This window comes from Pleurodeles waltl, chromosome 3_1 (genome assembly GCF_031143425.1).
Source record: "Pleurodeles waltl isolate 20211129_DDA chromosome 3_1, aPleWal1.hap1.20221129, whole genome shotgun sequence".
NCBI lineage: Eukaryota > Metazoa > Chordata > Amphibia > Caudata > Salamandridae > Pleurodeles > Pleurodeles waltl.
This window is the reverse complement of record NC_090440.1, coordinates 993989261-994014913: the sequence shown is the minus strand read 5'-3', so window position 1 is coordinate 994014913 and position 25653 is coordinate 993989261. Positions and strand designations below refer to the sequence as shown.

The 25653-nt window shown below is 43.9% G+C and overlaps 1 protein-coding gene across 1 annotated transcript in view; it reads left to right on the top strand.

Annotated features, from left to right (window-relative positions):
* The first annotated feature begins 661 nt into the window (after positions 1 to 661).
* LOC138284896 (uncharacterized) overlaps positions 662 to 25653 on the top strand; it is a 60427-nt gene continuing 35435 nt past the window's right edge. Inside the window, exon 1 of the mRNA XM_069224149.1 lies at positions 662 to 1097. The gene's annotated coding sequence lies outside the window, so the exon portion shown is untranslated. The remainder of the gene's footprint in view (positions 1098 to 25653) is intronic.

Below are 25653 nucleotides of genomic sequence, written 5' to 3'. Positions count from 1 at the left end.
CAGTGGAGACAATGGAGAAAGAGCTTCAACAGTTAAGGTGGATGCCCATTTCTGTGACTCCACTCAGCACCTCTCACAAGCAGTACTCATAGGAGACATTTGAGCAAAGTATTTTGGACAGGTCCATTGCCCCTAGACGTGGGTGCACTCAAAGGTCTAGGTGGAAATGTAAGAGAAGGTAGCAAAACCATTCCCCTCAAACGTGTAGCATGGTATGTAATTTGGGCAGAAGTTAGATTCCAAATTGGGATGCAGGGGATATGGTGGAAGAGAGGCATGTTGCAGAAGAAGTGGAGGCAATAAGGGGCAAATGAGCGAGAGAAAGGGGCAAGTGGCAAGGCTCAATGGAGTGGGAGTAAAGTAAGACGTGAAGCAAAGGGCAGAGAAAGGGAATGGACATAACGGGAACGAGGTGAGCTGCTGGTGGAGAAAGGAGAGGTGGCGGTATAGGGAAAGGATGAGACAAACAAAAAACGAAAATTGCTTATAACGAGCACGGGAAGGGAAATAAATTACGGGCAGTCCACGTAAATTAAAGCCTAGTAGTTCAAGTACGAAGAAATTGAGGGGGGGGTGAGCAAGCCCAGAAGAGCGGCTCCTGCTTCGCCGGAGGGGAGGAGCTCTTCATGTCTCACTGATTGAGCGTGAGGGTGACGCTTCCGATGGACGGAGGCACTTCCTGTTTGCTATCAGTGCGCGTGCTCATTGTGAAAGTCTGTGGCCACCTCCGACAAATTGAAGATTAACAGGGGTGATTCTGAGCCGCCCGAACAGACTGAAGAGCCGTCGGTGCTCTGCGAAGTTGGGAGGCACTGTATGGCTGGTCCCTGCCCCTGGGGGTGGGCATCGCTACACTGAGGGACCGGCAACACGAGCCGCGCACTGAGAGTCTGTCAACAATATTCTTAAAGGGGGCGTTGCACTAGGGGTCTGCGCAGGTGACGGGGCTGCACCGAGGTCCCTACACACTGGGAGAAGTAGTGCTCTGCACCTAGGGTCTCTGGGGGTAGGGTGGGGGCGTTTAGTACCTTGGAGGCAGCGCTCTGCGGTTTCTGTTCTCTGCACAGTCTCGGCTGCGCGACCCACCGCCTAGACTGGTATGTGAGTTTCTTTCTTTCTCTCTTTCGTTCTGTTTTTGTGCTACGTAATACAGAAGCGATATCCGAACAATTATGCTTTCAAAAAATAGCGGATTTGACTTTTTTTGCACGTTTGACCATGCCCGCTAAGCAGTGCTGTGTACAAACCTGTTAATTTGCAATTTTATAATGCATTTATGTTTTACTTTGCCATAGCAATATGTACAAGTAATGGCGAAATAAGTTATTTTAATAACATTTCTTTGAGTTTCTTTACGTACTTATAGTAAGAGAAGGCACTGATGTACTGTTGTGCAGCGCAGATACCTTGTGAAGACCTTCAAGTCTGGGCACGGTGTGTCGTTGCAGAGAATCACACACCTAACACCTGACAGAGGATGCTTGCAGGGATGCACGGACCACTACTGACTGACCAAATATTTTCTATACTCAAGCATAGCCTGTTATTGACAGGCAGACATATCTTGCTTCTGAGAAATGGGCATAGACTACTCTTGATAGACATACACAAGTTGCTGCTGACAGGCTGGCACAGGGTCGGTGATGAAAGACATAGACTACTGTCAGGGTCGGACTGACACAGAAAATAGACCCTGGCACTAAACTTATTAGCGAATTGGAAAGCTAAAAACCCGTGGCATGTTCGCAAATTGGGGCAGGTTTGCACTTGCAGAGACACGCTGTATATGTGTTTTGCAAGGCGTGGGAGACTGTGGATTTGAGTTTGTTGCAGGCGATGTTTGTTTTAATATCAGAGAAACCCACAGCAGACGATAAAACAGGCCCACAGACAACCAAAAAACTGTCCCATAGACTACGTATCAGAACAGTCCTTAATGCACTGCCTGATTGCCCTTTGGGCCAGTCCAACCCGTACTGCTGTCGACTGAATTACACGAAAGCTGCTGACTGCAGGCACCCTTGAAATGAGAGAACTCCGCTGCTTACAGCCAGATACAGACTGCTGTTGCTGGCAGACAAGCATAGATTGCTACTGACAGTTTTTGGGAAGTTGCTGCTGACACGATTATTGTTTGCAGCTTTCATGCAGACATAGAATGCTGCTGTCAGTAGGCATTGCTGCTTGCTGATGGGTAAGTATAGACAGAGCTGTTACTAATTATATACCACCGTAAGTAGGCATTGTTAAAAAGCAGGCATATGCTGCTGACCGACATAGACTGCTACTGATACTAACACACACTGCTTTTGAGTGACATGCGTAGGCTGGTGCCGGCAGTTTCATCATGATACTGACTGCAGTTGGCAGACTGGTGAGAAGACACGAGCATAATGTTGCTAGCCAGGATAGATTGTTGCTGACAGAGAGACTAATGCATCTGGGAGATATATATCGACTGCTGCTGATTGGCAAATATCTACCTCTTGTGATAGACTAGATAATGAATGTGGCAGGAATGGATTACTCTGACACCCATAGACTTCCGCTAGACTGACACTAAGACAGGCAGCTGCTGACAGACGTGATACTCTCACAGACTTGTGCTGCCATAACAATATCAACAGCTTCCGATAGACTGATGTGGACATACAGGTCTGGCCTCCCACTGACATACAGATACTGACATAAGCTGACAGAGTGATACACACAGCTGCTGACAGACAAGCCTAGATAGCCGCTGATGGACTGAGGCTGACCGAGCTTCCTACGTAGCTGTTGCACTTTAAGTACGTTTTTGCTATGTGCCTGTGTTTGAATTGTCCAAGTCTCCTATTTCATGGTTTCACACTTTATCACAAGCACACAGAACACCATGCAGTGCTTAGGTAACCAGGCGACTTTTCCCGTTTTCCATCAGGTACCTGTAAATGTGCGTGTGTGTTGTTGTTTTTTCATGGAAATTATAAAACTACAAGTAGGAGAATCCAGTGGAAAAAAAATACTACTTGCTCACACAAGGCGTAGGACAATTTCAAGTGTCTGAAGTTGCCCATTGTCAAACACTCACCCCCAGTCATAGATCTGGGTTTAATCCATCGTTCTTTTGCTCACCATGCCACCCCAGTTTGGACACAGCCATATGCAAATCAGTCTTGACCCTGTTCCTCATGGGAACAGTCCAGACCGAACTGCCAAGCCAGGTCCTCACTGGACCGGAAACAAGCATCCTGGGACCGGTTTCGGGGTTTCACCCCTCATCAGCCAGGCTAGCTTGAATCCAGTGGCATGGGAAGCACGGGACCCACGTCTGGGCATACCCTTCCCACTTAACAATGCTGAACATTGTCAAACACTCACCCCCAGTCATAGATCTGGGTTTAATCCATCGTTCTTTTGCTCACCATGCCACCCCAGTTTGGACCCAGCCATATGCAAATCAGTCTTGACCCTGTTCCTCATGGGAACAGTCCAGACCGAACTGCCAAGCCAGGTCCTCACTGGACCGGAAACAAGCATCCTGGGACCGGTTTCGGGGTTTCACCCCTCATCAGCCAGGCTAGCTTGAATCCAGTGGCATGGGAAGCACGGGACCCACGTCTGGGCATACCCTTCCCACTTAGGGCGACAAAGCGGAATGCTGAACATTGTCAAACACTCACCCCCAGTCATAGATCTGGGTTTAATCCATTGTTCTTTTGCTCACCATGCCACCCCAGTTTGGACCCAGCCATATGCAAATCAGTCTTGACCCTGTTCCTCATGGGAACAGTCCAGACCGAACTGCCAAGCCAGGTCCTCACTGGACCGGAAACAAGCATCCTGGGACCGGTTTCGGGGTTTCACCCCTCATCAGCCAGGCTAGCTTGAATCCAGTGGCATGGGAAGCACGGGACCCACGTCTGGGCATACCCTTCCCACTTAGGGCGACAAAGCAAAAACAACAAGTGATGGACGGAATGCTGAACATTGTCAAACACTCACCCCCAGTCATAGATCTGGGTTTAATCCATCGTTCTTTTGCTCACCATGCCACCCCAGTTTGGACCCAGCCATATGCAAATCAGTCTTGACCCTGTTCCTCATGGGAACAGTCCAGACCGAACTGCCAAGCCAGGTCCTCACTGGACCGGAAACAAGCATCCTGGGACCGGTTTCGGGGTTTCACCCCTCATCAGCCAGGCTAGCTTGAATCCAGTGGCATGGGGAAGCACGGGACCCACGTCTGGGCATACCCTTCCCACTTAGGGCGACAAAGCAAAAACAACAAGTGATGGACGGAATGCTGAACATTGTCAAACACTCACCCCCAGTCATAGATCTGGGTTTAATCCATCGTTCTTTTGCTCACCATGCCACCCCAGTTTGGACCCAGCCATATGCAAATCAGTCTTGACCCTGTTCCTCATGGGAACAGTCCAGACCGAACTGCCAAGCCAGGTCCTCACTGGACCGGAAACAAGCATCCTGGGACCGGTTTCGGGGTTTCACCCCTCATCAGCCAGGCTAGCTTGAATCCAGTGGCATGGGAAGCACGGGACCCACGTCTGGGCATACCCTTCCCACTTAGGGCAACAAAGCAAAAACAACAAGTGATGGACGGAATGCTGAACATTGTCAAACACTCACCCCCAGTCATAGATCTGGGTTTAATCCATCGTTCTTTTGCTTACCATGCCACCCCAGTTTGGACCCAGCCATATGCAAATCAGTCTTGACCCTGTTCCTCATGGGAACAGTCCAGACCGAACTGCCAAGCCAGGTCCTCACTGGACCGGAAAAACAACAAGTGATGGACGGAATGCTGAACATTGTCAAACACTCACCCCCAGTCATAGATCTGGGTTTAATCCATCGTTCTTTTGCTCACCATGCCACCCCAGTTTGGACCCAGCCATATGCAAATCAGTCTTGACCCTGTTCCTCATGGGAACAGTCCAGACCGAACTGCCAAGCCAGGTCCTCACTGGACCGGAAACAAGCATCCTGGGACCGGTTTCGGGGTTTCACCCCTCATCAGCCAGGCTAGCTTGAATCCAGTGGCATGGGAAGCACGGGACCCACGTCTGGGCATACCCTTCCCACTTAGGGCGACAAAGCAAAAACAACAAGTGATGGACGGAATGCTGAACATTGTCAAACACTCACCCCCAGTCATAGATCTGGGTTTAATCCATCGTTCTTTTGCTCACCATGCCACACCAGTTTGGACCCAGCCATATGCAAATCAGTCTTGACCCTGTTCCTCATGGGAACAGTCCAGACCGAACTGCCATGTCACCAGCCCTCCATCTTCTTGTGGCTTAGACACTTGTGTGTCTTTGGAATAGTGCACCCTAGTTGTTTGAAGTACAGAAGCATTCTGGTATTTTACAACTCATGTATCATCTTGCGAGTAGCTCACCAAGCCACTCTTTTCTTACACTGTGGTGATAGGAGTTTTGCTGTTCACTGGTTAGCAATGGAGAAATGCTAGAGTCAGAACATAAAGTGTAAGACACGGTGATTCAATACCCGAAATTAGACAAATCTGCAAACGTTTATAAACTTTGCATCTGACAATCCTGAGAAAATCATAGTGCTCATTACAGGTGCTGTTTCAAATACATACAATCTCAATATATTCCATTGAGCCTTTAACATTTTAGTTATTTATGTTGTCCAAAAAACCTTGTTATTTAAAATATATTTAATATGTACTTTATTTTCATTTCCCAAGTATTTAAGTGTTTATAGGCTGAAAATGTCAGACATGCACGCTACAGTCTTCTGCGTTATAAAATATGCAAACACACAAAAAGTAATAAGAGGAATGCTTACAAGTAGCCTAACCACTGGCAATAGTAGCATTCCAACCCATCATACTCACCCACCATACTACTCTAGAATCTCCACTCCTCACAGGAACAGTCCATTCTGAACTGCAAGGTGGGGCCCCTCCAGAAGGGATAACAACTAACCCCATACCAGCTTTGGCATTAGGCCTCATCAATTATTTTGGCATTTTTTGTCACTCCTTTGGTGTAGTCTTCCATTACAATTGTGGCCATTGCTTTTGATACTTCCTTAATGGCAGATGTGTCACAGCTTTTGTCCCTGCCAAGGTGGCAGCGGCAGACCCTTCTGTGGATAAGGTAGGTGATTGCTGCTGTTGTCTGGGCTCTTATGACCCTTATATAGCTGCAACAAGGTTTCCATGTAGTACAGGCATGTCAGACTGTTTCTGGCTATCTCAGCACAGATTCCTGACACCGCAACAGATGTCTGTACGCACACCATGTGACTTGCCCCCCCTTCTCCTTTCTGACTTAAGTGGTGTCCTCCACTGGACCACAAATAGGTAAAGCATCAATAGACAGAGGACAAACCAGACCACATTGAGACACATTTATTTTAGGAGACATGAGCTAAGCTCGCCACACACCTTTTCTGGGGACGCATTCAAGCTCCAGGTAGCAACAGCACTTTAAAGCTCTATTCCATTTACTTGGGAAAAAAATGTATTTTTTTTCAGTTTCTTTTTCTTCTTTATTTCCTCTCTAGAGGCAAACTTGCAAGAAGCTAATAAATATACTATACAATATCTCTCTCTCTCTATATATGCTGAACATTGTCAAACACTCACCCCCAGTCATAGATCTGGGTTTAATCCATCGTTCCTTTGCTCACCATGCCACCCCAGTTTGGACCCAGCCATATGCAAATCAGTCATGACCCTGTTCCTCATGGGAACAGTCCAGCCCAAACTGCCAAGCCATCCATCATCCTTTTGTGTTGCTAACTACTGTTTTATTCCACTTTGTTTTTTTTATCTATTCCTGTGATGGACTACTTTTGACATTTCTTTGTTGCTGCCTTTTCACTGCGGGTGTTTTAGGCTGGTAGCTGCCTGCGTTTTATTGCAGCATTCCATTTCTTCCACCTCCTCTCTTGTGGCTGATATTTGTTTTTGCTTTATTCCAGTGCTGTCCTTGTTTACCTCTGGCTCCTAAAATACGCTTATTTTACAAAAGAAACACTCACTGCTCACGAAAGCCACAATATGCCCTTTCTGGTAGAATGTAGTTAAACCTAGAAGCAATGATGTGAAACTTGCAGAGCCTAGCATCTATATAATTTCTCTCTCCAGGGTCCCTCTCTGCCAGCCCTCATGACTAATGCACACAGGGCATTGCTTATCTCCTTTATCTGGGCAATAAATCTTCTCCGGCTGCTCCGCTATTGTTAACTTTGAAATGCGAGGCAAGAAAGCATGCAAGACTTTTTATTCTGTTAACATAAAAAGAAAATACTTTTCCAGCCTTATTTTCCAATTCTGTTCAGACGTTTACACAGCTCGAGGCAGTGTAGTCATCCTCTCGTCTGTTCTCAAGGTCTTGTGATTTCTGATGTCAGTAGCCGCCACTGACTACCTAAACATGACAGAAAAAGACAAAATTTTGAGGCATGGTTGACCAATTCATGTGGCAAGAAAAGTCTAGCTCTGAATTTACAATGCCAATAGCTCTAACTAAACGCAAGACCTATTGCATTGCAAATGCTTGTTTCACATTTCAGGACCGATATCACATAGTTCCCTGCTCTAAGGATGGCAGGATATGCACACTCAGTTAAATAAACTTAGATGACTTCCTTTGATAAATATTTGGGCACTAGTCACTGACTATCTTTAGACACTTATCTACAAAGTTCTGTGCCCCCTAAATGTGGTTGTAAGAGGAAGACTTTTGCATGAATCACATAATCACATTTACTGTGCAGATAACTATCTTATGACTGCTCAGTGACAGAGTTGCCTCAGTAATTTACCATCAGTGACCTAACGACCCCCTTCTGTAATACTGAGAGAAATCTGTAAGATCCACCCACTGACACATATCTGTTCCAGTCTTTCTTTCAACATCTCCGTCAGACTGCCTTATAGACCCACATGTATGAGATAGCACATGCAGTGTGACACATCTACTGTGCTACCCCTTTGTCGCCAATGTGATAAGGATGAGTTCTATGTACTAGTTTATGTAATTTTGAAAGTCCAACATAAACTGAGCTACATTTCTTTACTTTCAAAATACCAACAGCCTTGAGTAAGCTATAAGCTTTCAGGACAGTGCAGGGCGAAACACATTTTGCCTGGAACCTTAAAACAAATGTAAAGAAAGAAATCCGAAAAACATGTTAAACCCCAAGAGCACTAAAATACGAGTTTTACCACTATGTGAATAAATTACAGGGCTGCAGAAGCACTGCAAGCAGAATAAAAGATTTTTAAAAAAAAACTGTTAAACTATTGTTTCTCTTCCCTAGAAATCTATGGACACGCAATATACATAGAATACTTATCTAGACACCGGACTGTTTACACTCATTCTTTCCATTTAATCACATGATAAGCGTGGCAAGCCTAGAATACTGCCCACTGAATGGCCCATGGACAGACTAACTAGGAGCAGTTTATCAGAGTATGGCAGACTGGTATTGGTACAAACTGTGACTTAACAGCTTCCAGGGACATAGATACAGCCGCTACACAATTAGACGGGAGAGGACTGTTTATGGTAGATTTCCAGGCCTGACAGATTAGTAGTCAAACTGAAGCATACAAAAAACAGTGGAGGGAATGCTTTAATTAATCAATGCCACCTCAGTTTGGACCCAGTCCTGTGCGCACTATCACTGGAACCAAGCTGTACCCAAATGATGAGCCCACAAGAAGTGGAAAACCGGTCCTGGGTTGCTTGTGTTCCGGTTCAGGGAGGATCTGGCTTGGTAGTTCAGGCTGGGCTGTTCCCATTGGAGCAGGGTCAAGGCTGATCTGCATATAGCTAGGTTCAAACTGAGGTGGCATGATGTGCAAAATAACAATGGATTGGAATTCAGTCTGAGTCATTACCAGAGGCTGAGAGTAACCCCATAGCTGCTGCCCCCCCCAAGCACTGAGCCCTTTTTTGGCCATTAGGGGTAGTTTGCGCTTAAGGCTCCATGACTTTTTTCCACATAAGGTATCCACAGCAAATTTGGGTGCTTTTGTCCAACATCATGGGGATTATAAAGGTACCCAGGGTTTGTGGATTCCCTTGGAAGGGTCCAAGCAAATATGCAAAATATAGCAAAAATGAGAGTTTTTTTGAGAAAAATAGGGGAACATTGTTCCAGATAAGTGTCTGTTTTTTGTTTTACCTAAAAAGAGCACCCACAAATAATTTGTTGTACTAAAGTCACCATCTTCCGAGCTTTCAAGAACATGAGAAGCTGAATCCAAAAACCTAATTCTGTACCACTGTTTTGGCATTTTTCTAAGAGGTAGCCTTTTCCCTATTTTTGGGTGCTCTCAACCTACTTTCACGTTTTATTGGAAAGCAGTGTAAAACACTTTGGTGATCCAGAAATGCTAGTGATTTCTGAAAAGTAAACACAATTCCGAATTCAGCAAGGGGTCAAATGTGTAGGTCCCTTAAGGTTTTCCCCAAGAAAAATAACTGTTGAAATAAAGAAATATTGAAAAACAGTAAGAAAAAACAGGCATTTGTGACAATATTTTCATCTGTAACCTTTTGTCACGATGGCTGATTGACAAAAGCAATATACCATTACCTCCGCTAGATCGTTCTGGTTGCAGGGATATTTAGGGGTTGTAGGTTCTCCGAGAACCCAAGGTAACCCAGAGCTAACAACTGAAAAATGGGTATCTAGGAAACTTATGTGTTTCTAAAAGGGGCACAAGATATAGAGTTTAGGAGCAGTGTTTATTTCTACATCTCTGAATTTGTGGGTACCCGTACTAGCATATAATGTGGAATGTATTTTTCAAAATGTCATCTTTCTTATACATTGGCTTACATTTGAAAGGCACAAATGCAGGATAATCCAATTCGTAATTACAAATGTTCTATTATTCTATGCTCCTACAAGTCTCCTGATAAAAATGGTATCTCACTTGTGTCCATGACAGGAAACAGCCCAAAACTCAACTTGTACACATCACATTTTTCCACAGAAAACTGACAATTTTTTCCAATGTGGGTTGCTCTAGGTTTTGGACCCTAGCACAGCCGGCACCAGGAAAACCTAGCCAACCTGTGCATTTTTCAAAACTAGACACCTCGGGGTACCCATGGTGGGCTGACTTGCGTGGCTCTCATCACATTGTTTTACCCAGAGTCCATTGCAAACCTCAAACTTTGACCAAAAAAAACACATTTTTACTAATTTTTTTCGATGGAAAGGTCTGGAATCTGAGCGGTGCCGCAAACTTCCTCTCAGCATGCATTTCCCAAGATCTCCCAATATAAATAGTACTTCTATTGTGTGGGTGGACCAATTGCTCGTGACAGGAAACCTCCCAAGATGCAACATCGACGCAGCACATTTTTCCACCAAAAAATGACCCCTTTTTTCCAATGTGGGTAGATCGAGATGTTGGACCCAGGCTCAGCTGACACTTAGAGAAACCTAGCCTACCTGTACATTTTAGAAAGCTAGACACCTAGGGAAGCCTGGTGGGTTGGCTTGCATTACTTTCACTAGTGTTTGACCCAGAATACCTTGCAAACCTTAAATATAGCTTAAAAATCTATTTATTTTCACATTTCTGTGATGGAAAGTTCTGGAATATGTGGGGAGCCATGAACTTCCTTCTACCTTGAATTCCCCCATATCTCCCGATAAATATGGTACCTCTCTTGTGTGGTTAGACCAAGTGCCCATGACAGGAAGGGGCCCTAAACTCAACATGGATGCATAATTTTTGCACCGAAAAATGACCCTTTTTTCCAATGCGAGTAGCTCGGGATTTTGGACCCTATCTCAGCACTTGGGGAAACCCAGCCAACCTGTACATTTTTTTAAACTAGACTTCTAGGGGTGTCCATGGTGGACTGACTTGTGTGGGGCCCACCACATTTTTTTACCCAGAATCCCCTGCAAACCTCAAACTTTGACTAAAAAAACATATTTTCTTCACATTTCTGTGATTGAAAGTTATGGTATCTGTGGAGAGCCACAAACTTCCTTCCACCCGGCATTCCCAGAGGTCTCCTTATGAAAATGGCACCTCACTTGTCTGGATAGACCTAGTGCTTGCAACAGGAAACGGCCCTTGTTGTCTAGTTTTCAGAAATGTGCAGGTTTGCCTAGCTACCAGCTGTGCTAAGGCCCAAAATCCAGTTACCCATAATGACAAAAAGAAAAGCAAAAATATAAGTAAGGGCCATCTAAATGTGGTACTAGTTTGTTAAAGTTATTTCATCACTTACACTGGTTGGTTTTAGCACCTCCAGAAATGATGGCTTCAAGCTCAAATAATCGAAGTATCTAAATATTGAAACCAGAGCCATAAAGCCACGTCAGCCGCTTTATGGTCCACACTCAAGACTTTCACCCTGCTTGCCATGGGCCCAATCCAACAGATAACTGCACTCACATCAAATTGCTGCCATCATCCAAGGGCTCATGACATTCATACACCACAGGATGGAATAAGTTTGACTATATTTTACCACCAGTCAAGTAACCACCTCCTTCTTTCTGAACATTACTGAACTTATGCCTACTGAACCTTTACTAAAGGCTCCCATGACAGCCACATGAGCCTCAGGAAGTAATAACTTTTATGCGCCTTTAGCACACTCACTGTGCTAAATCCAACTCCTTCCAGTTTGTGAATGCAAGTTGGTGGTGACCGAGTATGCCCCCCAGGCGTCATTCCTTGAACTGAATGAGCATATGTACCTTTGAAACAAAGGCAAACATGCTGGGAATTGTTTTGAAGTTCCCTAAAGAGAACGTCATGAACTATGAAAAACAGAAGGCCATAAGAACATAGCATATGTCCCATCTACCATCATGTGCAGTGCTTTGGCTGTAATATACTTATCATACAGCAAACTAAACACCAACTAAGTGACGGAGGATGAACATGGCAAGCAGGTCTAGTCCATATCTGACATAGTAATACAGTATCAGGAATCCGCAGGTGAAGATGATTTTCCTGGAGACTGATCGCAGCTCTCCTAGGTAACTACCACACATGTATTTTAAAAAAAAAGTGATATATGTATATATATATATATATATCTATCCATTCGCACTACTGATCCCCTATTGAAGACAACGGCTGTGTGGTAGCCGAAACATGTTGTGTGCCAGTAAAATAATGGAAAGCAGGAAATTGGTGTGAAGGCTGTATTATTCTTCAATCTGGGGATTAATAGTGCGACTGGATGTGAAGCGCTTGCGAAGGCGCGCTGTGCACCCACGACCTCAGGCGGGAGCAGCTTGTTTTGCAATGAGGGTGGCGGTGGCCATTAGGTTGTTATAGTTAAGACCATGTTTCCATAGAAAAATCGTTTTTTTTACTTGCCTATTTTTTTGGCACCGTTTGACGAATCTTCACAAAACGGTCCCAAAAAAGTGTGCTGGTGATTCTTGTTCCACACAGAAAGTTTCAGGGTGATCCGTCAAGCGAGGACTGAGGTAAAGGGGGGGTCAAAAAGTTGTGTTTCCCATGTTAATTCTCATATGCATTTGAACATGACTACCGCCCGAACCACAGAATGCAATTAAACCACATTTGGTAGAAAGCTAGCTTTTGGTACGCAGATAGTGCTTTAGCTTATATGGTGTAAATCCATTCAGTAGTTTTTTTAGGGAAACTAAAGGCAGAATAAATTTGTATATCTAGGGCCGCGTATCCTTCGCAATGTATTCGCGAACAGTGACAAGCTTGTGCAGTGAAATGCACAGATCTGATAGGCTGTCAACACTTCAACCAGGAAGTGTTGGCAGCCATCTTGGGACTCGGCATCAGCTGAGTACCAACTAAAAACACAAAAAAAAGGAAAAATGGTTAGGGTAAGTACACCCTGATCCCTTAGCTCTGGTGTCGGGGTCCCAGAGGGACCCCGCCAGGGCAAAAAACACTTTTTTTGTTAAAGTTTTTACAGCGAATTCGTGAAGTCATCGCAATTTCACGCTAAAGTAAAAAAAAAAAAAAAAAAAACAAGTGTGATCTCCCGCACTATTTATTAAAGCCCACAGGCTCGGGACCACCACCACCCTGGGACTTCTGTAAAACAATGATGGGGGTCAGTTTCGGACTCCCAAAGCCCGGGGACCACCACCTCCCCAGGGCAGTGCTCATTGGAGGGGGGATGAGGCCCCCCAGAGGGAGCCATTGATGGCCCTTGGGACCGCCACCCTCCAGGGTCGGCTCCTGCTAAGTCCTGGAGTGCCCACCCCGGGACATAGCTGTTTGCTCTCTGACATCAAGAGGTATAAAACAGCTCTGCTGTCAGAAAGCAGAGTTTTCGTCTGTTTTCCGTGCATACAAATATGCGTGCAGGGAAACAGATGAAACCATTGCGCCCACAAGCAAAGAGCTGCTATTTAAAGCAGCTCCCTGCATTTGGGAGCAATGCCAGCTCCCGAAGGATGCGGGTAGCTGGCTAGGACCATAGGGGCCTTGAGACTCCTCCCACGGTCCTATCACACTGTCTCTCACTTCCACTCCATAATGGGATGGAAGAGAGAGCGAGAGAGATTGTCATAACAATGGTCTCTCCATTCAACTACTTCAAAGAATAAGACTAGCAAGATGTTTGGGCGAATGTTATAGTTGCGTTTGAATACAGAGCAAAACAGAGCTACTTTCTAGTCTAATGATCAAGGTCTTGTGCTATCACTCAGTAGGCTGAACCTTCAAATCCTAGCATGGCTTGGCAATGTGTTTGTTTATTTACAAGCGTTTTCACTGTTAAATCTTCATAGTGATGGAACATTCACATTTCTTTCCAATCGCATGTGTGGGTTGACTGTCATAGGTATGTCTGGAAGCATCACAGTAAGCAGTCACCTATGGCCTAAAGGTTAAGGTCACAGACCCTTACAGTGAAAGTTGAGGGTTCTACTCCAGGTGTGCCCATGGTCATATTCCTTCTTTATTTTCTTTTAAACTTCAAAAGTATAAGGTTCACACTGAAAGGTGATCTCACTCTTTTTAATTGACAAATACATTTTCTTTTCAATTTGTCCAGAAGTATCTCATTCTAAGTATATAATTCATGAAAGCCTAAAAACTCTCTTTCTCCCACTCACACGCCCACTCAGACCCTTACGCACCCACTTACAGCCCCACACAGACACTGACGCACCAAATCACTGACCCAATATGACACTGATGCACCCACTCACAGCCCCAGTAAGTCACTGATGCACCCACTCTCACACCCAGACAGATACTCTTACAGGCACACTCACACCCAGATGCACCCTGTCACACGTATTCTGACACCCAGAGAGACAGGCCACGGCCAACTCCAGCCACGCACAGCCAAGGCTGTGCGCAATGTGGGGTCCGGTGGTAGGCGGGTTGGCCACATCATCTGGCTGCAGGCCAGGCCCTGCAGCCAATCCCCACTGCGCACTGCCAAAGGCTATGTGCGGCGTAGGTTTGGGTAGTTATAGGGGATGGCTGCAGGGCCTGGCCTGTGGCCAGGCCATGCGGCCAGCCCCTGCTGTGCACAGCCAGAGGCCATGCGCACCATGAGATTGGGCTGTTATAGGGATTGTCAGCAGGGCCTGGCCATAGGCCAGGCCCTGCTGCCAACCTCTGCCACGCACAGCGCACAACGATGGTTGGGTTAAATTACAGTAATGAAAATGACTTACGTAAAAAAACAATAGAAATTCGCTGAAAAGACCAAAGGTTGCAGGGACGTTATAGTTAGGAAATAGAATTAAAAAAAATAGCAATTCACTGACATAAGCTAAGGTTGCAGGGACATTCTAGTTAGGAAATAGAATTTAAAAAATAGCAATTCACTGACATAAGCTAAGGTTGCAGGGACATTCTAGTTAGGAAATAGAATTTAAAAAACCATAGAAATTCACTGACAAAGCAGGTTACAGGGACGTTCTAGTTGGGACATTATAGTTAGGCTCACATTTGAAACGTACAAAACCATATAAATTCACGTTATAGTTGGAGTTATCTCAAGTACCTATAACTTGTGCCCTTGCCATGCACTAATTACCCCACAAATTACAGCACTCATGACACCTTTGATAACATAATTGATTATATCCATGTAATATGTGCAGTAAAAGTTTTGATGAAAAAACTGTGCATGGCGAGGGTTCGAGTTATAGTTACCTTAGGACACGAGGTATAGTTACTTGCGAAAACTCTAACAGGTGAATTTCTATGGTTTTCTATGTTTAAAATGTGAGCCTAACTGTAATGTCCATGTAACCTTTGGTTTTTAATTTCTATGGTTTTTTATTATATTTCCTAACTATAACGTTCCTGTAACCTTTGTTTTTATTCCATTGTGTGTGTGTGTATATATATATATATATATATATCACTTTTTTTTAATAGATGTATAGTTTCCCTGGATGGCTGATTGCGGCCCCCAGGGAAAGCATGCATCAATAATAAAAGAAATGAACCCCCACTGGCCCCTGTGTATCGGAGGGCTGTTCCCCGTGGCCTGGAGGGGGGTGAGAGAGACGCGGAAGCAACTCCAAGTCTCCCCCAGGGGGAAAAAACAGAATCCTCTGGGGCTTTACTCCTGAGGATTCTTTGAACCCCTTTCTGGTGACGACCAATGGCTGTCAGATGCACCAGGGAGGGAGTGCATGCGATGGCCTTTGGCCATCAGACACACCCAAAGGGTTAATTCAAGCATTCCATCCATCACTTTTTTTATACTGTAGATTGGTCATCAAAGGCACTCATAGCCTACTGCTCATGGCAAAGATTACGTCAACATTGAATAGACATTTCAAGGATATCTGAGGGCTCGTTTGGCATTTACTCTGCTTCCCTTTTTCATACTTCTTTTCCAGTAGAACACAACGTGGTTTGCAACTGAGCATGAATGCACAGTGTCCATCCAACTAGAGACAACCAATTTCCAATGCCAGGGCACTGTTGTGCCTTCCCTTTGCAGCCCTGCCATTGCTGAACAAACAGTGAATGTTCTCTTTAACCAGAGAATAAAATCCTGCTAATTTATTTCCATTATTAAATAAAACATTATACAGATATCCATTTCTGGAGCAAACCAACAAACACCTTTTTTAATTACAAAGCAGAACATCTGGTTATTCCCTCACTACCCAGTAAAGATTACACGTTTCTCTTCACCACATACCTCTCTAAAAGTAACACGCATTGGCCAAACCATTAACTCTGGCTTTAAACTGAAAGTGCCTGAATGCTTCCACCCATATAGTCATCCATTCATCTGTACTTTCACTAATTAAGTCAACATAGATGCACTGGGTGCCCATCCTTGCACAAATGCTCACATACATCCCCCCATTGACTTATTTTTGTGTGTGCTCGCTCACTCACTCACTCACTCACAGTACTGACTGAATATTGATAAGTTAATTTCCAGCCAGACCTATCGGTGTTGCTGATAGTTTGGGGTGTGAGAGCTTTTGACAATCTGACTGTTATTCTATGACACTGCTGAAAACGATGTGTGTCTTCTTGTTTGTGAGTGGTTGAGATCGCTGTTGGTAGTGCGTGTCTGCTAGTCTTTGATGGATCTGAAAGTGCTCCATCCCAGTAAACCTTAAAGTAAGCAGCTTTTTTCTTACGTTGCCGACTTTGCGAAAGTGAAGTAGGAAGACTAGTGTGTTGTGGTATTTGTCGTCTTGCTGCCAGTACTTACATTAAAATAAGCATTAACACAGCAAGTATTCAAGATGGTAATAACAGTACGATCTGCTCCAATTCAGTGAAGCGTTATCGTAATTAGTATGTTCAAAAGGAATAGGTCTGAGCGTTGAGCACTTCACTCATTTGGTCAATAGCCACTGGGGCGATGAGTGATTTTGATCTGGTGTCATTTTGGAAGTCTCCTAAAACAGTTCCTGGATTCAGTTGATGCTTCTCGATTTTGTCAGTTTGACATGACCCTAACAAGTTTCAGTCTTGCTGCAACAGCTTATTCTTTTGTTGGCGAGCTGGACAGGTGGCTTTTGTGACATTTACTGTATTGACGGAGGCCATTGTAATCTGTTGATGCCACAAGCTCAGACGAGGTTATGCCTCAAGTATCTTTTCAAGCTTTTTGACGTAAGACGTAATAAGCGCACTGAGTCACCTTCTAATACTTTTAGTTTCAATGGAAACAGCATATATTTCAGGCCTATTTGCACACTTTCCATCTGATCTCTAGAAAGGAGATGTATTTTTGATGTACAGCTGGTTTAGTAGTCTGTATAAATGAGTATCTTATTGGTTTTGGTTGTCTGTGGGTCATCTTATCTAGCTCCGTACAGGATTCTGTAGTTTAGCAGATGTGCTGTTATAGGTCTGAGAGAGGCACCAGGTGTCTTTGAAAGAACTGGCTCCATTGGGAAGGCTTTAGGCAATGAGAGACCAAGACTGTGCTTAGCCACTCATCTAGGAAGATTTCCGTACTAGGCCCCTCTGGGAACTCTACTATATGGACATTGTTGTAGCCCTGAGTCTTCCACTGTACACTATACACCAAAACACAAATGGAGTGATCCAATGGGGAAGGCAGCTGGGAACACAATGACAAACTAAAACAACAACTCTAAAATAATGAAGGCGATATGTTGCCCGTTGACCTGTATTAAAAAAGAGACTCGGTTTAACCTCTTTTTTTTGTACAGATTTCCAGAATTTCCCTAAACCACTTTAGATTCTAACATACTGTGATTGGGACTTGTCTCCCCCTTGAGTTCAACTTTACTTTAAAATCTTGCCAACTCTTCTTTAAGTTCCTTCTTCAGGATTTGGCCGGTATCTAAAGAAAGTATGTACTTTACATCATTAGCTGGCTTGACCCATATATCGTTCGACTATCAGAATCATTAATTACTGTGAAGTTGAAACCCTTACCTATCTTTTTGGCATCTTGCACCTTTGAAAATGATTGTGCTAATTTTTAAACTCCAAACCTGATGAGACAAAGAAGAGCATTGTCCAAATTCCCAGATTAAATTTACAGTGTGGATAGGAAAGATCTTGATACACTCATTATAGGGATATGGTAATCAGTTTTCACAGTCTCTTAAACGTCTCTCACTAAGCATCTGGCCCTGTTGTACTTACAAATGCATGTTTGATAACAAAATTGGGAAATTCGCAATTCATTTCAACAATTCTTAAAATTCACATTTCAAGAAAACAAATATTACAAAAACCCTCAGTTCTTCAAAACTGGTTCTCAGCAAAATCTCTTGTAAAATAAGTATGGTCAGCAGTTTTCTAAAATGGTCTTTAGCTCTTATAAGGCAGATCCCATCCACACCTTGGACGTGGACTCATTAAACAACGAACAATCCCTTACTGGAATGATAAACGAAACTGGTGAAGTCAAAATCAAAGTTTGTTGACTGCTTAGTTGTGGGATGGATTCTTGATCAAGCATCCCATTTACTCTTGGATCTTCTGCTTGACTCATGGTGGAGAGGTGGCTGCGCAGCTCCTTGCCTCTTCAAGCTTCTAGATGCAGAGTATTGAGAAACCCACTTTAGACCCTATTTACCATGGCTACAGTTCACCCTCGTCCAATGCCCCAAGTCTGTGTGGAGAGTCTATGATGGATGTATTATTTACCCTTCCAGTCCGTGTAAGATTTCACTTTTTAACATACTAATACTTAACAACTTAGGGCTTGTTAGGCCTGCGATAGGGGTGACCTACATCCATAAACAAGCATTGGCAAAGGCGATGGGTTCCGCCTTTGTTTTTTCTTTTTATCAAACTGTATTCTAAAATATTAGAAACATGTTATAATAATATTTGATAAACCATTAATAGTTTATCAAATTCAAAACAATCATTATTATAAAAAAAAATCTAATTGGCATGAGGGCATGCAGTGACGAAGAAAGGAGACCGCGAAGAAAGAAGAGAGAAGATGGCATGCGGTAAAGAAGACAGCGAAGAGAGAAGAAGGCATTCGGTTAAGACGAAAGAAGACAGAAGGCGGCATGCGCTAAAGAAGAAAGAATACAGAAGGTGGCATGCAGTAAAGAAGACAGCGAAGAAAGAAAGAAGGCAGAAGACAGCAGGCGGTAAAGAAGAAAGACAGCGAAGAAAGAAGATATCATGTGGTAAAGAAAGACCTCGAAGAAAGAAGACGGCACGTGGTAAAGAAAACCGCAAAGAAGGAAGACAGAAGACGGCATGCGGTAGAGAAGAAAGAAGACAGTGAAGAAAGAAGACAGAAGACGGCAGTGAAGAAAGAAAATAGAAGACGGCATGCGGTACAGAAGAAAGACAACAGGGAAGAAAGAAGACAGTAGACGAAAGCAAAGAAAGAAGACAGAAGATGGCAGCAAAGAAATAATACAGAACACGGCAGCGAAGAAAGAAGATGTCGTCAAAGTAAGAAGACGGCATGCAGAAAGAAAAAAGAAAACGGCAACGAAGAAAGAAGACAGAAAAGACAGCAGTGAAGAAAGTAAACGTTGGCGAAGAAAGAAGACGGCATGCAGAACGAAACAAGCAGTTGCAATGCAGTAGGTTTCGCATTTGCTTAAGTTAGAGCTATTGGTGATGTAAATGCATAACTGGATTTTTTTGCCACATAAACTGGTGAGCCCTGCAGCATAATTTGGTCCTCCCTGCCACATAATTCCAGTGGCCCTGCACTTCCATTTACCTTCTTCCTCTATCTGCAGCATTAAATGCAGCCCACAGTAGTAGATTACAACATGTTGAGAGACAGCACATGCGCGCTACCTAGGCTCAACCTAAAAAGGATTAATGAATTACTTAAAGTGCATAGTTCTTTGTGAAAGTGCAAAAGGGCGAGAAATGTATATACAGGAAAGGGGAAATGAGAGGAAAATATATGGAAACCACAGTGAAAAAGGAAAGGAGTGTAGGAGAGAATGTGAAAACTGACTGAGAAAGAAAATATGAACTGATATTCATCAAAGAAAAAAAGACAATGCTTGAGGACTAAAAGGTCTGATAATGTTAGCAATAAAAAGTAGAACGACAAGATAAGAAAGATGGAAGATATGAAAGAGAACGTTAAGGGGGACACAGATATTAGCAGAATGAGAGAAATCCATATAAAGAGTGAAGGCAGGGCAAGAAAGAGGGTTGATAAATAAACAAGAGTGTTTCAGAGAGGCAGAAAGAGGGATAGATGAAGGAATAAGAGGGCAGAGGAAGAAGACAGGGGAAAAAGATAAAAGCAGAGCGTATGTAAGCGAGGATAAAATGGAGAGAGATTGAGGAAGACGAGAGCGACAGAAGACAGAGCGGTAGGAAGACAGGAGGAGAGAAGATGAAACAAGGAAGAGAAAGAGTGATAGGAATTAGAGGAAGCAGAAGAAAATAAGAGACAGGACGATGAAGGAAAGAGAGAAATGGAGAGCGCAAGAGAGAGAATCACAACAAGGGAGGGAGAGAAGAGCAGACGAGAGATGGACGAGCGTTGAGAGCGAGTGTAACAAGAAAAATGAACTTGCGAGTGCCATATAAATCATTTGTGTAATTACCCATACCCACAGATATGTATGAGCTGTAAGAATGTCATTTATATCTCTTGCATAGGAGGGCTGAGCAAAATCCTGCCTGATAATCATAGTTTCTGTTAAAAGCTAGTGAAACTAACAGTGGGACACAGAAAGCCACCGACGACACGGCAGAACACAAACTACAGGAATCACCAGCCAATGGCGAGTCAGAGAACCTGGGCCACTAATCTATCACAACCTGCCCAAACATGAAACACTGTGTCTGGCTGGACAGGAGCGTGACACATCAAATAAAGAAATCCATGGTTACATAGAACTTTTAAACATCTGCTTCATGCCGCACATGTATGCAAAATTTTCATACAGCCCCTTACTGCTAGAGCTTAACCTGTCTCTAAGAGCTGCCAATGCTTGCACGAAAAGGAACTTGAGCATAATGAGATAAACTAGCTTGTCCAAGATCACACAATGTGATCAATGAGGAAAGTGACTCTAAGGACTGATGTCACCTCTAATGTCCTACAGCCAACCAAATAGTCAGCACATGGCTTGTACTTCCCTTACAGGAATAACAAAATGAGGATCTTGCATTGCCCAGTAAAGGTCTTCAGGCACCAGGTCAAATGAGTTGTTGAAAATGAACAAATGAAATTTTTGCCACCTAAGAGCAACAACTACTTAATATTCACAGACTGGCTTCTAACGGTATTGATTTGTTGCGTTTATGAAATACTTGAGATGGAAATTAACTCCAAACTGGATAATCTACAGCAAAAGTATCAAGGTCTACAAATAACAGAAGTAACCCTCTCAAAACTAATCCTCCATAGAGAACGCACAATCAAAACAAAAAGCCTCCAAGGCATCTATCTCATATGCTACCTCAGCATGAATTTACATCGGGTGCTTTAATATTTGTAATAAGATCCTGTGTTTATGCAGCACTGGCTACTGCAGCTTTACAGGTTCTTGGTGCTGATAAGTAGAAAGATATTTTAAAAGCTACCTGCCTGATTCCTTCATAGAGCAAAAGTGCAGCATGTCTTTCTTTTGGTTGACACAGTCGCTAAGTTGCTGCTACTGCCGGCTGAACGCTGATGCTCATTGGATGGCAGGGAGCCTGCGTACCATTCTTTTCTCGATGCACTGTTTGCAGGACTCACTTCTGGAGATTGCCAAAGCCCCAATGGCGTCATGTTTGGTGACAGCCCTAAAGAGTTTGGTAAAATAAACAAGCCCTGAAGCGCCGAAACTACAGCTGGACGCGATTATTAAACAGCAATCCAAAAACACGAGCCTTGATGTCCAAAATATGTCCAGAAGTAAACAATAAAAATACAATTCAAATTAACCGACACAAAAGTACGGCCCTTTGTAGCCTGGTGCCTCGGCAAACACAAGCCCTGCAGAGCCTCAGCTACAAGCTGACACAACAGCAGTGCAAAACACAACAATTCTAGGCACGCAGATGCGGGGAGCGCAGTACAGTGTGGGCCAACCCTCCTTAACATGAAATGCCTTCTAGGCCATTGGGGAAGTAGTTGCCGGTACAACGTTCTTGCCGTTGGGCCGGAATACCGATCAGTTGTGAAACATGAAGCGCGGCATCTGTGAAGCGGGCGCTGTTGGACGAAAACGGCACAATAACAACAAGCTAAGACATAATTGAGGGGTAAAAGGCTGCTTTAATAGAACAGGTCTGGTAACCATAAAACAACCTTGACATAAAGCCTAACAAAACTAAATTATGTCCTCACTAATACATAAAACTCCACCTAACCCTACCCCTACCCTCTAATTAAATCCATTGCCCTTTCCCAGATCAACCTTCTCCAAAATCCAGTACTCCTGTGCCCTGGTTGTCCCCTTCCTGTTGTTCCCCTTGGCCCTCCATCCCTTTGGTCCTTCTCAATATCCTTGCCCTCTGCTTATGGTGTTTCCGTACCCACTCCCAACCACTGAAATGTCTCTCATCTTAGCCAATACCAGACCATTCTACCAGCAACAATGACAAACTCATAACCACCGACCTGCCCTATTAAAACTCAATAAAAACAATGCAAACTTCCCCATACAAAAATTGGGAATTAAAACGTGACTAAAACATTATCCCAAATAACCAGAAATTCATTCTAATAAAAATAAAACATAAACAACATCAATTAAGGGAGGGTGGGGGTCAGAAATGGCCTAAAATAAAACTGCCTCCCAGGGGAGTGACCCATGTCTAACGGGTCGCTCCCCATCTGTAAACAATAAAAAAATTAAAAATCCCTGGTGCCTAGTGGTTTCGGCCTAATTAAAATAGGCCGATCTGCCCCCAAGGCTCATGAAGGGAAAGTTTTGAAGGTGTTGCATTTATTTTTGCTCCATTGTCCAAAACCGAAAAAGTTTTTAGAGGTCAGGAGATTTGTTAAAAGCAACTGCTTCTCCAGATTGTCCACTTCACTACTGGTTAGTATTTTCGTACTCTTTTTTTTACCAACAGGAGCCTTCTGGGAATTGACCAAATTAACCACTGTTTTGGTTATCCACATTAAAAACCACTTGCCTGTTTGCCAAAAAGTTACCCCACAAAACCAGAGCACCAACCAAAGTAAAAAACTCCAGAAACGCAATGCTGTGGTGTGGTTTTTTCTAAGCATCTGGCCAGGTCTCATCTGCCCAATGACCATCCCAGAAAACACTAAAATCATGGGCACCCGCAGCATCGGAAAAAGTTTTAACTTGCCAAGACCATTTGTCATCAACCGTCAACATGGTCACACCATTGAAACTTCTCAGGAAAGAAATCCTCATTCTCAAGTCGGCCTTGATACCTGCCTTAAGCCGAATTCTGTGGTGCGGTAAAGCAGTACCTTTAACTGAAAAACCAAGACTCATACAAAAAGCTCTCCCAACTCTCAACACATGGGATGCAAAGTTCAAATGCGTCAATAAGGCTTGCACCTGCTGTAACTCAAGCTTATCCTTGGAAACTCCCTCCTCCAACAGAGAAATCAACTTCTGCACCTTCTCCTTTGGCAATCCAACTTCCAAATTATCTGAATCCAATTCAGTACCCAAAAAGGTAATACCTGTAGCAGGGCCTTCAGTCTTACCCGTAGCCAATGACACTCTCATCTCCCTCATACACTCCTGAAACTCCTTTAAACCCTTTGTACATACATTGGATCCCGGCGCACCTACCAAGAAAAAATCATCTAAGTAGTGTGTCTTCTGATGAAGAAACCACTGCAAGAAACCACTAAAAGTTTCAAACAATGAACAAGAAACAGAACAGCCCATTGGCAACATTCTATCTACAAATCTCTGATCTTCAAATTGAGAACCCAGCAATGATAATCCTCAAGATGTACTGGCAACAGTCTAAAAGCAGACTGAATGTCTAGCTTTGCCATTAAAGCATTCTTTCCACACGCCCTTACCGACTTGATTGCCTCATCCACTGATGTGTAATGAACTATAGAGTCTTCCTGTGCAATGAAATTGTTAGCTGGCCACAGTAGATGATGAGTCAATCTAGACTCTTCTTGTTGCTTTCGAGGCACAACTCCCAGGGGTGAAATGGTCAAATGATGAATCAGCCAGAAATCAAATGGACCCACTATTCTACCTGCCTTCAATTCATTCACCAATTTCTTCCTAACCACTTTGAGCTTCTCAATTGCAGATTTCAAATTCTTTGTCCATCTAGGCACTCTCGGACCTTGATAACTTAACTTGAAACCCTCAAGAAAACCCCAGTGCAATAGGTTAGCCTCATGCTTTGGATAAAACTGTAACCAATAAAACACAATATCCAACTTAATAGGAGTAGGGCCCTTTTCCCACCTCCTGCTGCATCTGACCCATTCCCCTGTCTCCACCTCTACCTCTATTTGCCTGCCAACCCCACTGTATCCCTCCGAAACACTGCACCAAGGGATGTTTGCCTCCACAATAGGAACAATTGTGCCTGAACTTGCACTAGAGTCACGTACATGACCCTCTGTTGAAGGACCAACAAGATCCATTCTGTGGGAATTGACCTCTAGTGAAACTACCCACCCCTAATTGGGTGGGACGCCGTTGGAAGGGTTTATAAGGAACCGGAAGCCCACTAGCTGTATGTAACACTGGGGCATTCTGCAACCATTGCATCCAGAGCTCATTATCAATATCTCCCCACTCATTATCTAGAAACAGCGCCACCCGAGCTCTAAATTCTTCATCATATCTAAACCATCCAACACCACCATAATCCATTTGAGCCCTCCTGACCACATCCATATATTTGAAGAGAGAAACACATCACTCTGGATGCTTCTCACAATAAACGTTAGCAAAAATTTTAAATGTCAATGTCCAATTTTCAATAGTAGTGGGAACTTTCGGCCTACAAGCTAGTTCCCATTCCTCCTCCTTTGACCCCTCCTTAGCCTCCACTTCTCTATGTAATAATTTAAAAACGTCCACAAGCTCACCTTTACAATTGTTTTCCATCATAGCCTGGGTTAGGTGCCCCCTCAAAGGCATTGACAACCCCATCTACAGCACCTTTTTATTTTTCACACTACTCCCACTTGACTCCCCCCATACCTACCTTGTTCCGCCTTGGAAGCCTCCCCGCCACCCGCCTCTAACTTACTCTCATTGCCTCCGACTTTTTTGCCCACTGCCAAATTGTCATCCTCTTTTTCCTTCACCCCTTCATCATTGGCATCATCCTCACCACTCAAAATCCCAGACTTCTTGATGCCGGTGCACCCATGCTATTACCCACTGCTACAGAGACCAAACAAACTACCTTTGCGCTTAAACCTACCTGCCACACTCCGGCCCCCACTTGTTTCTCACCTTTTCGAATGGCTCTCCTAGCAGATACCTGGCTGTCCTTCTCACCTTTCCCATCGTGCAGGACTGTTGTGGAGGCCGAATCCTGAAACACACCAAAACTCCTTTCTTTGTTAACGTACCTTCCCCCTTTGCTTGCTGCACCTCCTTCCCCACCATCTGCCCCCCAGCCTCACAAATTTCTCCTTCCTCCATCTCTTGGTCATCATCATAATCTACAAGATTGTTGTGTAGAGTAAGCCTCGAATCCAATAAAACAGCACTCTGGCTGGTCGATAGTATCTCATCACCGTGCCAGTGTCCTGAATCCACAGATTCACCAGGCCTCTC